The 13,636-nt window shown below is 40.5% G+C and overlaps 1 protein-coding gene across 1 annotated transcript in view; it reads right to left on the reverse strand.

The window, feature by feature from the left end:
* LOC124776267 (serologically defined colon cancer antigen 8 homolog) overlaps window positions 1–13,636 on the reverse strand; it is a gene marked incomplete in the record, with an annotated part of 236,051 nt that overhangs the window by 55,798 nt on the left and 166,617 nt on the right.

Consider the following 13,636-nt stretch of genomic DNA (forward strand, 5'->3'; position numbering starts at 1 on the left):
ACATAAACATCATTTCCACCCTTTTTATTGCTCATGAAAACCACACATTGCATATTGTACCACCATACAGTGAGACCTTCAGAAGTGGTGGTCCAGATTGCTTTACACACCGGTACCTCTAATATCCAATAGCATGTCCATTTGCATTGATGCACACCTGTATTTGCCGTGGCATACTATTCACAAGTTCATCAAGGCACTGTCGGTCCATGTTGTCCCACTCCTCAATGGCGATTCGGCGTAGATCCCTCAGACTGGTTGGTGGGTTACATCATCCATAAACAGCCCTTTTCCATCTATCCCAGGCATGTTCAATAGGGTTTATGTCTGGATGTCTGGATGTCTGGAGAGCACGCTGGCCACTCTAGTCAAGCAATGTCATTATCCTGAAGGAAGTCATTCACAAGATGTGCATGAGTGGGGTGTGAATTGTCGTCCATGAAGATCAATACCTTGCCAATATGCTGTTGATATGGTTGCACTATTGTTCGGAGGATGGCATTCACATATCGACCAGCTGTTATGGGGCCTTCCATGACCACCAGCGGCATATGTCGGCCCCACATAATGCCACCCCAAAACAGCAGGGAACCTCCATCTTGCTGCACTTTCTTGACAGTGTGTCTAAGACATTCAGCCTGACCGGGTTGCCTCTAAACATGTCTCTGAAGATTGTCTGGTTGAAGGCATATGCGGCACTCATTGGTGAAGAGAATGTGATGCCAATTCTGAGCAGTCCATTTGGCATGGTGTTGGGGCCATCTGTACCGCACTGCATGGTGTCGTGGTTGCAAAGATGGACCTTACCATGGATGAAGGGAGGGACGTTGCGCATCATGCAGCTTACTGCACACAGTTTAAGTCGTAACATGACATCCTGTGGCCGCACGAAAAGAATTATTCAACATGGTAGTGTTGCTGTCAGGGCTCCTCCGAGCCATAATCCACAGCCAACTGTTATCCATTTTAGTAGTAGCCCTTGGGCAGCCTGAGCGAGACATGTCACCGACAGCTCCTGTCTCTCTATATCATCCATGACCGAACAACATCGCTTTGGTTCACTCCAAGACACCTGGACACTTCCCTTGTTGAAAGTCCTTCCTGGCACAAAGTAACAATGCAGATGCGATTGACCATGGTATTGACCGTCTAGGCATGATTGAACTACAGACAACACGAGCCGTGTACGTCCTTCGTGGTGGAATGACTGGAATTGATCGGCTCTCCGACCCCTTCCGTCTAATAGGCGCTGCTCATGCATGGCTGTTTACATCTTTGGGCAGGTTTAGTGACATCTCTGAACAGTCAAAGGGACTGTCTCTATGATACAATGTCCACAGTCAATGTCTATCTTCAGGATTTCTGGGAACTGGTGTGATGCAAAACTTTTTTTGATGTGTGTATATGTTTAACATCAGTCTTTACAAACAATATTGTCAATGTGTGTTTCGATCTAAGCAGCTGATACTTAAATTGGCTGGCCAGGACGCTGCACATCATCAATCACTGAGAGTTGGCCATTTCTGAACTGTTCCACCCACCTATAAAAATTTATGCTGTTCACAAAACTTTCACCATACTGTAAAATCTTTTGAGAAAAGATTTTATTTGGCTTTCACCTTCAGGGAGTAAAAAAAAAAATAATAAACACCAGATCACTGAACATTGTTCAAGTAATACACAGTTGTTAAATGCAATATTGAGGTTACAGACAAAACAGTTTTCATCCATCAGCTTAAGTCAAGAAAGTACAAAATTTCTCCTACAAACTGTTTCACTTCTACATCAATTTGGCTCCTTAATTATTGAATGGCCCTTGTATTTTGCCAAAGACACTGACATGCAAATCATCCAACAACATGTCTGTTCAGTTCATACCCAGAAGTCTCTCCTCTTATGTCTGGACCAAATCATTTTAAACTGAGTGAAGGTGACAGTAAAAAAACAATGAACTCTGTTGAAACAAAATAATTAGTAACAAACTGCAAATAACTAATCTACTGTTTTATAATGTAATATGTTTGGCAGGACTAGGGAAGGGTGAGCAGGACACTGCATGAATTTCATCATGCCTGAATGTGTAAATTGTGAGGATAAAAATTGTTTATTGTGTGTGCAATATATTTCTTTGTACCGGTTCCCTCAAATCATTATGTACATCATATATCAAGTTACTATGTGCTAAGTCCACCATGCTATCTTGAAAGCTAGTACTGTCCCTCCCACCCCCCTCCCAACTCAACATGATCATCACAAAGAAGCAATCAGTGGGCTAGACCCCATGTTAAAATTTTTAAGACACTACAATGAACAAGCACTATGTCACACATTAATTTCTAAAAGAGAAAGTCAAATTCACTATTGTGACTTTTTTCACAAAAACATACAACATATATATGTTTCTAGCTTTCTCAAATCTTCTAATTTAAAATTTGTTAATTTTCACACAATTTAAACATAAAACTGAAACAGTTACAATCAAAAGCTAAGACAGTCAAAAATTTTTTGCTATTGACAAAATATTGCCACTGAAACAGAAGAAATTCCATTTTATGGAATTACTCTAATTTCTTAATAATAAGTTCAATGTCTTAGATACAGAATCAAATTACAAACATTAGAAACACAATTTCCAGAAACAAATGTACTAGTATTACAAAAGTGACCTAATGAAACTGTTTTGGAACAACACGATCTTAAGAAGAGAAAAATGGCGGAAATGGGGTGAGAAGGGCAGGAGGGAGTGGGCAGAGACTTGTCACAAAAATACATACCACTGACTCAGCAATTTTGCACACACACACACACACACACACACACACACACACACACACACACACACAGATAACAATAATTATGTATTAATCAAGTAATTATGAAAGTTGATGAAGAAACAGAAGTTTCTGCAGTTACAAGAAAATGCTGGTAGCTGTAAGTTCCGATTTTTAATCAGTAGATCAACTGACTGGTGACAGTTACAGATCATTGAACAAACCAGTTTACAACTTTCAATGATAAATTCATAAATAACAGATGAATTAAATATGCAGTTTCCAACAAAGGTGGTGTCACTCACTGATCAGTGTTGAAGAGATCTGCAGTAACATTTTTGGCCCAAGGCAAATTCAGGGGGCATTGACAAATCAGTCACCATGTCCCGGAGCACTATTTACAGGAATGCATTGAACGCTTTCATTTTCACTAGAAATCATTGGATTCAGCTCCAGAAAATAGTTCCAAATGTATTTTAAACAAAAGTGGTCGATATTAAAATTAAGAAAATGAGAGCTTTAGGAATTTGTGGCAGTCATATTACAAGCTGAAGATGATATGATGTTAGCTGTAGCGAGGCTACTTCATTTGTTTTGATGCACTTAGCAGTATATCACAGATGAGATTATGATACAAGCTATGAGGATTATTCAATAGATAATGCTCCAATTTTTTTACAGCCATTAACACACATAGAAGAAAATGTCTTTTTTAGGTGCATAAATCTGATGTTACTTCTGCACTTGTGCAACATTTCAATCTATTCCGACATGTGGAGGAGCAATTGTGAATCATCAAAAAGGTGCTAAAACGCACTCTCTGTAAGCAACAAGCTGTAATTGAATTCATGGTCGCAGAAAAAGAAACTGTGGGGAACATCCATAAACATTTGTGCGCAGTGCACAGTAATGATGAAGTTGATATGAGTACTGTTGGACAACAGGTAAAGAGAATTAAAGTATCACAAAGTGCAGAAACTGAGCTACATGATCAGCCACATTCTGAGTGTTGTGCCACAGTCAGTGCTTCCGATAGGGTGAAGAGCACAGATGCCACAGACCACAAGTTTTAAAGAAAATCTATTTCGTCTCAACTGTTGGAGCAGTTTGGAGGCCAATATAGAGGCCTTTCTGACAAAGATCATTATAGGTGACACAACCTGGATGCATTGAGCCAGAAACAAAACTGCAGTCACTGAAGTGGCAATATCTGCAATCACCCAAAAGAAAGAAATTCAAGAAAGCTCCCTCTGCTGGCAAAGTCAAGATTACAGTCTTCTGGGATAATGGTGGTGTCATTCTTATGGATGTGTTGCCAAAAGGCTCAGCCATTTGTTCAGAGGCATATGTGAAGACTGAACAAACTCAAGAACCATTTTCTAAAAATGTTTGATTTGACAATAATCAAATAGAAATCTTGCTCCAACAAGACAACGCACGCCCACACACATCGCTGCCTCATTCGTCATATAGCCCAGACCTGGCTATCTTCCATCTGCTTGGGCCACTTCAGGATTCTCTATGTGAGACACAATTTGAAGATTACACAGCAAAAACATAGCTACGAGCACAGTACAAGAACTTTCTCCAGCAAAAAATATATGGTCTTTCACGACACTGGCATAAAGCCGTAGTACATGACGGAGACAATGCAGAAAAATAATACACGTAACTGAAATCTCAGCTGATACAGTCTCCAGATTCTAGCTCTTCGGAATAAGTATGTTCTGAGGAAAAAAAAAAAAAAAAAAAAAAAAAAAAAAAAAAAAAAAAAAAAAAAAAAAAAAAAAAAAAGTGGAGCATTACTTACTGACTGACCCCCATACATTAGATGGTGTGAGAGAAGAAAACATGGCTAAATTTCATTGACATGTGACAGGAACAGCTAGATTCACATTCTTTTCTTTGTTTATGTCAGTCTCTATAAAAACTGAGTACTATCTTCAGATTTAAAACTAAAATATTTTCTATGACTGTGGTCATACTCATACTGAGTCGTCTTCTTCCAATAATCCCACCTGTAATGGGTTGTGCTGTACCCTAGATTTGGCAGTATTTATTATTATTATTATTATTATTATTAAACTTTGTGGCCATGTGCCCTTCCTTTTGGTGTAGCCATCAGCTACACAAAGTAGGAAAGACATGTGCAGCCACCTGTCTGTGAACTGTGTAAACTTCTCTGTGTGTGACTACATTTTAGCCGTTTGTGTTTAGTATTTTCTGAGGCGGAGATGTGAGGTAGTCAAAACTGTGGCAGAGAATGTGATCCGGCTGTCCCAGTAGTGGGTGTCACTGAGTTATGAGAGGTGTACTCTTTTGTGGCCGGACAGTGGACATACGGGAGGCGGTAGGTAATTGGAGAGATGAAGTGCAGGAGGTCTGTTTCTGGACAAGGTTGAGAGGGTAATTTCAATTAGTGAAGGCCTCAGTGGGACCTTGGAGAGTGTCTGTTTAACACTACAGACATGATGACCACAGGTGACTACTAGGCTTTATGGAAAGGACTTCTTGGTATGAAATTGATGGCAGCTATCAAAGTGGAGGTATTGTAGGTGGTTGGTAAGTTTCATATGAACAGAGCTTCTGATGTAGTCGTCCTTGATGTGGAGGTCAACAACACCAAGAAAGATGGCTTGTTGGGTTGAGGAGACCCAGATGAAGCGAATGGGGGAGAAGGTTTTGAGGAACTGGAGGAATGTGGATAGGGTGTCCTCACTCTTGGTCCAGATCACGAAGATGTCATCCATGAATCTGAACCAGGTGAGAAGTTTTAGACTCTGAGAAATTAGAAAGAAACCCTCTACATGACCCATGAGAAGGTTGACATAGGACAGTGCCATGTGGGTGTCCATTGCTGTACCACAGATTTGTTTGTAGCTCAGGCCCTCAAATGAGAAGTAAATGTACTTGAGGACAAAGGCTCCACCATTGTGGTTATGAACGGCAGGGATTACTTGGGGAAGGGTATCCACTGGCTGTCAGATATGTCCACCTACAAACGCTGCCACTTTGAACCCCTTCCAGGAAGTCCAGCAGGATCTCTAGTCCCTTCTCAAATCATTATGTCCATCCCAGAACCTCTCCCCTGATTCTACCTCTCTCCTCACCCCACCACGCCATGCACTTCTACCTTCTACATGCTTCCCATAGTTCATAAGCTGAACCACCCAGGATGTCACATTGTAGCTCGTTACTGTGCTCCCAATGAGAATGTCTCCGCTCTCGTATACCAACGTCTTCATCCTATAGATATCCTTATATATATAGAAGACGCCAATCATTTTCTCCGCCAACTCTCCACAGTTCCTGTTCCTTTAACACCCAGCAGCCTATTTGTCACCATCCATGCCCCTTCCCTCCACACTAACATCCCAAATGCCCATGGCATTGCACTTTTGAACACTACCTTTCCCATTGCCTGTCAGACTCCAGGCCTACAACCTCCTTCCAGATCAGCATGATCAACTATATCTTCACCCACAACTACTTCTCCTTTGAAGGTGTCACCTACAAACAAATTTGTGGTAAAGCAATGGGCACCTGCATGTCACCATCCTATGCCAACCTATTCGTGGGTCATCTAGAAGAATCCTTCCTAATCACTCAAAATCTGAAACTCATCACCTACTTAAGATTCAGTGAAAATATCTTTGTGATTTGGACTGAGGGTGAAGATGCCTTATCCACTTTTCTCCAGAATCTCAACACCTTCTCCCCCATTTGCTTCATCTGGTTCTCCTCAACCCAACATATCACCTTCCCTGATGCTGACCTCTACCTAAAGGATGGCTGCATCACTATCTCCGTCCACATCAAACATACCAATCACCAGTAACACCTTCACTCTGACAGCTGCCACCCATTCCATACCAAGAAGTCCCTTCCATACAGCTTAGCCACCCATGGTCATCACATCTGTAGTGATGAACAGCCCTCTCCAAATATGCCAAAGGTTTCACTAAGGCCTTCACAGACTTGAAATTACTCTCCTAATCTTGTCCACAAACACATCCTGTGCCTCTCTCTCCAGTCACCTACCACCACCCACACACCCACTGTATGGCCAAAAAGGAGCATGTCTCTTGTAACTCAGTACCACCCAGGACTGGAGCATCTGAATCAAATTCTCCACCAGGGTTTAGACAACCTCATGTCGTGCTGTGAAATAAGAATCTTACCTGCTATCCTCTCCACTCCTCCCACATTTTTATTTGACCCCCCCCCCCCCCGAACCTACACATCTTTGTCCATCCCTACCCCACCCATGCTCACAAACCCTTGCCTCATGGTTCATATCTCTGGAATAAACATAGATGGAAGACCTGTCCCATACATCCTCCAACTAAAACTTACTCCAGTCTGTCAAAGGCATCTCTCATCCCATCAAAGGCAGGACTACCTGTGAAAGCAGCCATGTGTTCTACAAATTAGGCTGCAACAACTGTGCTGCTTTTTAAGTGGGCATAACAAATAACAAGCTGTCTGTCCACATTTATGGCCACCTCCGAACTGGGTCAAGAGACAGCTGGATCACCCAGTTTCTGAACAGCTGCACAAAACGATTTGCTTCACTTTAATCAATGTTTCACAGATTGTGCCTTCAGGATGCGTCCTTCCAACACAAGCTTCTCTGAACTCGCAGTTGGTAGCTCTCCTTGCAATACATTCTTCGTTCTTGGCTTCAACCTTCACTAATCCCTGTCCTCCAACCCCTCCCTACTCCCACACTAGCACTATCCTTGCCTTCTATTCCATATTCCACCAACACACCTATTAGTCTTTTCCCTTTCTTTCTGCCTCACCCCCACCCCGCACGTCTCCCGACTCTGACCCTCTCACCCTTGGATTGCTGCTTATGTCACACACAGGCACAGCCAGCAGTTGGGTCCAAGTAGCTGTAGACAGTAGCCGTGTGTGTGTGTGTGTGTGTGTGTGTGTGTGTGTGTGTGTGTGTGTGTGTGCGGGTGCGAGTGAGTGAATGTGTGTGTTTTCTGCTTCTGAAATATGATTTTTTTGTCTGAAAGATAAAAGTCTGTCCCTGTCTGCAGCTCAGTGCCTCCTCTATGTGGTGAGTAACAATCTATCATTTTGATATTATTGTTATTCCATCCTGGAATTGTTTGTTCAAAGAATTTTATGAGTACTATGACTTGCAAAGAGTAGAAACTTACACAATTCAATGAAAGAGTACAGGAAAGTAGTAAACACAATGTGAGAAATCTGACAGCTGAACCACTGTACAGCTTTCATGTCATTTGACTATACATGGAAGAATCACCAGAGAATTGATTAAATGGTTTCATTTCTTCAGTATAAAAAAAAAAAACACCTCTTTTCAAACTTGTGACATTCTAAATATTTAGAAAATTTGTGTGGAAATTAAATGAAACAGTCATTAAAATGTAAGAGAGGCTGAAGTGCAGTGAAACACATTTTTATCGTTAGGACAACATTAGAAGCATACAACTGCAGCTGGTTGGTTTCCAGTGGCATCAAAAGAAGATGATAATGTATTACATGCCTCTTGCAAAATTTCGTTGCTTACTGCTAAATCAGAAAAATAACACACAATTGCTGCCAGCTGAGAGTGAGGCCCTGTGTACTGTACTACACAAGCTGCCATCTGATGTTATAAGAAAGTCCTTTTAAGCTATAACACAGTACAGAAATGAGTCAATAAGACATACAAAGATGCAGAAGGTTCCCTAGATGATTTAACTGAGCTTTCTTTACAGCTTGATGCATACCGGTATATTTCAACAAACAATGAAGCTTCACTTTTTGCAGATATTTGTTTCATAAAAGATGAAAAAAAATCAAGAGATATTATCCACAAACAAATTTAGAAGCAGATACTAAAGGAGAAACTATATTTAATGTATTGGAACATTATTTTATAAAAAAAAGTAGATTCCTCTACATACTATGGTTTGTTGCTGCTGACGATGCACTGGTATCAAATGTAGCTGTCATGCATTATGCAATTCTCAGAAAATATTTGGTTGCAAGAAGCTTAGTGCCTGTCTTCACTGCTTAATGTGGCATGTTATTACAGCAGCTGACTAGATCACATGCACTGCTCTCAATGGCAGACAGTTTTGAAAACAATGAAGATTTCAATCATTTACCATTGCGTACAAAAGTTTGTTGGCTACCAAATGGTGGTGGTTGTTGTTGTTGTTGTTGTTATTGATGATGTTATGGTCTTCAGTCCAGAAACTGGTTTTATGCAGCTCTCCATGCTACCCTATCCTGTGCCAACTTCATCATCTCCAAGTACCTACTGCAACCTACATCCTTCTGAATCTGCTTATTGTATTCATCTGTTGGTCTCCCTCTACGATTTTTACCCTCCACACTGCCCTCCAATGCTAAATCTGTGATCCCTTGATGCCTCAGAACATGTCCTACCAACCGGTCCCTTCTTCTTGTCAAGTTGTGCCACAAACTCCTCTTCTCCCCAATTCTATTCAATACCTCCTCATTAGTTATGTGATCTACCCATCTAATCTTCAGCATTCTTCTGTAGCACCACATTTCGAAAGCCTCTATTCTCTTCCTGTCTAAACTATTTATTGTCCATGTTTCACTTCCACACATGGCTACATTCCATACAAATACTTTCAGAAAAGACTTACTGACACTTAAATCTGTACTCGATGTTAACAAATTTTTCTTCTTCAGAAATGCTTTCCTTGCCATTGCCAGTCTACATTTTATATCCTCTCTACTTTGACCATCATCAGTTATTTTGCTCCCCAAATAGCAAAACTCATCTACTACTTTAAGTGTCTCATTTCCTAATCTAATTCCCTCACCATCACCTGATTTAATTCAACTACATTCCATTATCATTGTTTTGGTTTTGTTGATGTTGATATTATATCCTCCTTTCAAGACACTGTCCATTCCGTTCTACTGCTCTTCTAGGTCCTTTGCTGTCTCTGACAGAATTACAATGTCACTGGAAAACCTCAAAGTTTTTATATCTTCTCCATGGATTTTAATTACTACTCCAAAATTTTCTTTTATTTCCTTTACCGCTTGCTCAATATACAGATTGAATAACATCGGGGAGAGGCTACAACCCTGTCTCACTCCCTTCCCAACCACTGCTTCCCTTTCATGTCCCTCGGCTCTTATAACTGCCATCTGGTTTCTGTACAAATTGTAAATAGCCTTTCGTTCCCTCTATATTACCCTTGGCCCCTTCAGAATTTGAAAGAGAGTATTCTAGTCAATATTGTCAAAAGCTTTCTCCAAGTCTACAAATGATAGAAATGTAGGTTTGCCTATCATTAATCCATCTTCTAAGGTAAGTTGTAGGGTCAGTATTGCTTCACGTGTTTCAACATTTCTACAGAATTCGACCTGATCTTCCTGAAGGTCAGCTTCTACCGGTTTTTCCATTCGTCTATAAACAATTCGCATTAGTATTTTGCAGCCGTGACTTATTAAACTGATAGTTAGGTAATTTTCACATCTGTAAACACCTGCTTTCTTTGGGATTGGAATTATTATATTCTTCTTGAAGTCTGAGGGTATTTTGCCTGTCTCATACATCTTGCTCACCAGATGGTAGAGTTTTGTCAGGACTGGCTCTCCCAAGGCTGTCAGTAGTTCTAATGGAATGTTGTCTACTCCCGGGGCCTTGTTTCGACTCAGGTCTTTCAGTGCTCTGTCAAACCCGTCACACAGGATCATATCCCCCATTTCATCTTCATCTATGTCCTCTTCCATTTCCATAATATTACCCTCCAGTAAATCACCCCTGGATAGACCCTTGCATAGTACCAAATGGTTGTTGTTGTTGTGGTCTTCAGTCCTGAGACTGGTTTGATGCAGCTCTCCAGGCTACTCTATCCTGTGCAAGCTTCTTCATCTCCCAGTACCTACTGCAACCTACATCCTTCTGAATCTGCTTAATGTATTGATCTCTTGGTCTTCCTCTACGATTTTTACCCTCCACACTGCCCTCCAATGCTAAATTTGTGATCCCTTGATGCCTCAAAACATGTCCTACCAACCGATCCCTTCTTCTAGTCAAGTTGTGCCACAAACTTCTCTTCTCCCCAATCCTATTCAATACCTCCTCATTAGTTATGTGATCTACCCACCTTATCTTCAGCATTCTTCTGTAGCACCACATTTTAAAAGCTTCTATTCTCTTCTTGTCCAAACTGGTTATCGTCCATGTTTCACTTCCATACATGGCTACACTCCATACAAATACTTTCAGAAACGACTTCCTGACACTTAAATCTATAATCGATGTTAACAAATTTCTCTTCTTCAGAAATGATTTCCTTGCCATTGCCAGTCTACATTTTATATCCTCTCTACTTCGACCATCATCAGTTATTTTACTCCCTAAATAGCAAAACTCCTTTACTACTTTAAGTGTCTCATTTCCTAATCTAATCCCCTCAGCATCACCCGATTTAATTTGACTACATTCCATTATTCTCGTTTTGCTTTTGTTGATGTTCATCTTATATCCTCCTTTCAAGACACTGTCCATTCCGTTCAACTGCTCTTCCAAGTCCTTTGCTGTCTCTGACAGAATTACAATGTCATCGGCGAACCTCAAAGTTTTTACTTCTTCTCCATGAATTTTAATACCTACTCCGAATTTTTCTTTTGTTTCCTTTGCTGCTTGCTCAATATACAGATTGAATAACATCGGGGAGAGGCTACAACCCTGTCTCACTCCTTTCCCAACCACTGCTTCCCTTTCATGCCCCTCGACTCTTATAACTGCCATCTGGTTTCTGTACAAATTGTAAATAGCCTTTCACTCCCTGTATTTTACCCCTGCCACCTTCAGAATTTGAAAGAGAGTATTCCAGTTAACGTTGTCAAAAGCTTTCTCTAAGTCTACAAATGCTAGAAACGTAGGTTTGCCTTTTCTTAATCTTTCTTCTAAGATAAGTTGTAAGGTTAGTATTGCCTCACGTGTTCCAACATTTCTACGGAATCCAAACTGATCTTCCCCGAGGTCTGCTTCTACCAGTTTTTCCATTCGTCTGTAAAGAATTCGCGTTAGTATTTTGCAGCTGTGACTTATTAAACTGATAGTTCGGTAATTTTCACATCTGTCAACACCTGCTTTCTTTGGGATTGGAATTATTATATTCTTCTTGAAGTCTATGGGTATTTCGCCTGTCTCATACATCTTGCTCACCAGATGGTAGAGTTTTGTCATGACTGGCTCTCCCAAGGCCATCAGTAGTTCTAATGGAATGTTGTCTACTCCCAGGGCCTTGTTTCGACTCAGGTCTTTCAGTGCTCTGACAAACTCTTCACGCAGTATCTTATCTCCCATTTCATCTTCATCTACATCATCTTCCATTTCCATAATATTGTCCTCAAGTACATCGCCCTTGTATAAACCCTCTATATACTCCTTCCACCTTTCTGCCTTCCCTTCTTTGCTTAGAACTGGGTTGCTATCTGAGCTCTTGATATTCATACAAATGGTTCTCTTCTCTCCAAAGGTCTCTTTAATTTTCCTGTAGGCAGTATATCTATCTTACCCCTAGTGAGACAAGCCTCTACATCCTTACATTTGTCCTCTAGCCATCCCTGCTTAGCCATTTTGCACTTCCTGTCGATCTCATTTTTGTGACGTTTGTATTCCTTTTTGCCTGCTTCATTTACTGCATTTTTATATTTTCTCCTTTCATCAATTAAATTCAATATTTCTTCTGTTACCCAAGGATTTCTATTAGCCCTCGTCTTTTTACCTACTTGATCGTCTGCTGCCTTCACTACTTCATCCCTCAGAGCTACCCATTCTTCTTCTACTGTATTTCTTTCCCCCATTCCTGTCAATTGTTCCCTTATGCTCTCCCTGAAACTCTCTACAACCTCTGGTTCTTTCAGTTTATCCAGGTCCCATCTCCTTAAATTCTCACCTTTTTGCAGTTTATTCAGTTTCAATCTGCAGTTCACAACCAATAGATTGTGGTCAGAATCCACATTTGCCCCTGGAAATGTCTTACAATTTAAAACCTGGTTCCTAAATCTCTGTCTTACCATTATATAATCTATCTGATACCTTTTAGTATCTCCAGGATTCTTCCAGGTATACAACCTTCTTTTATAATTCTTGAAACAAGTGTTAGCTATGATTAAGTTATGCTCTGTGCAAAATTCTACAAGGCGGCTTCCTCTTTCATTTCTTCCCCTCAATCCATATTCACCTACTATGTTTCCTTCTCTCCCTTTTCCTACTGACGAATTCCAGTTACCCATGACTATTAAATTTTCGTCTCCCTTCACTACCTGAATAAATTAGTACCAAATGGTACTAATACAAAAACATTTTCAGATATCTTGGTTTCAGTTGCTAGGAGACAATCTTAATCTCATCAAAACAGAAGAAACTATTTTTGTGTTCGTGTCAACACTTGCCTTCCTCTGTCAAAACAAATTGTGTAGATATTCAGTAAATTTGCCAAAAGTTGGGGATCCTTAGCTCATTCACTGCTACACATAGTAATGGATGTTTCAGGTCAAGCCAGGCCAGGCCGAGGTGTCAGGTGTAAGGCTCTGCTGTGGTTGACAGTGGCCACATGGCAGTCAATGTGTTAAACAACATTTTAGAAAAGAGATTTCAGGGTATTCTTAACAGGATTGTCCTTAACACGATCTTACCAAATCTACAAACACCAGAACTGTCAGTGCAAGTGGAGTTCAAACAACTGCTAACAAATGAAGAGTTAAAATTCCAATTAAAAATGGATACTGAGAATTATGGCTTCAAGGGCAAACTGCAGAATTGTATTCGGTTTTATGGACTGCAGCAAAAAAATTTTCATTGCATTCCCATTGCCACATTTAGCAGAAAGAAGATTCAT

This window comes from Schistocerca piceifrons, chromosome 2 (genome assembly GCF_021461385.2).
Source record: "Schistocerca piceifrons isolate TAMUIC-IGC-003096 chromosome 2, iqSchPice1.1, whole genome shotgun sequence".
Classification (NCBI taxonomy): Eukaryota; Metazoa; Arthropoda; class Insecta; order Orthoptera; family Acrididae; genus Schistocerca; species Schistocerca piceifrons.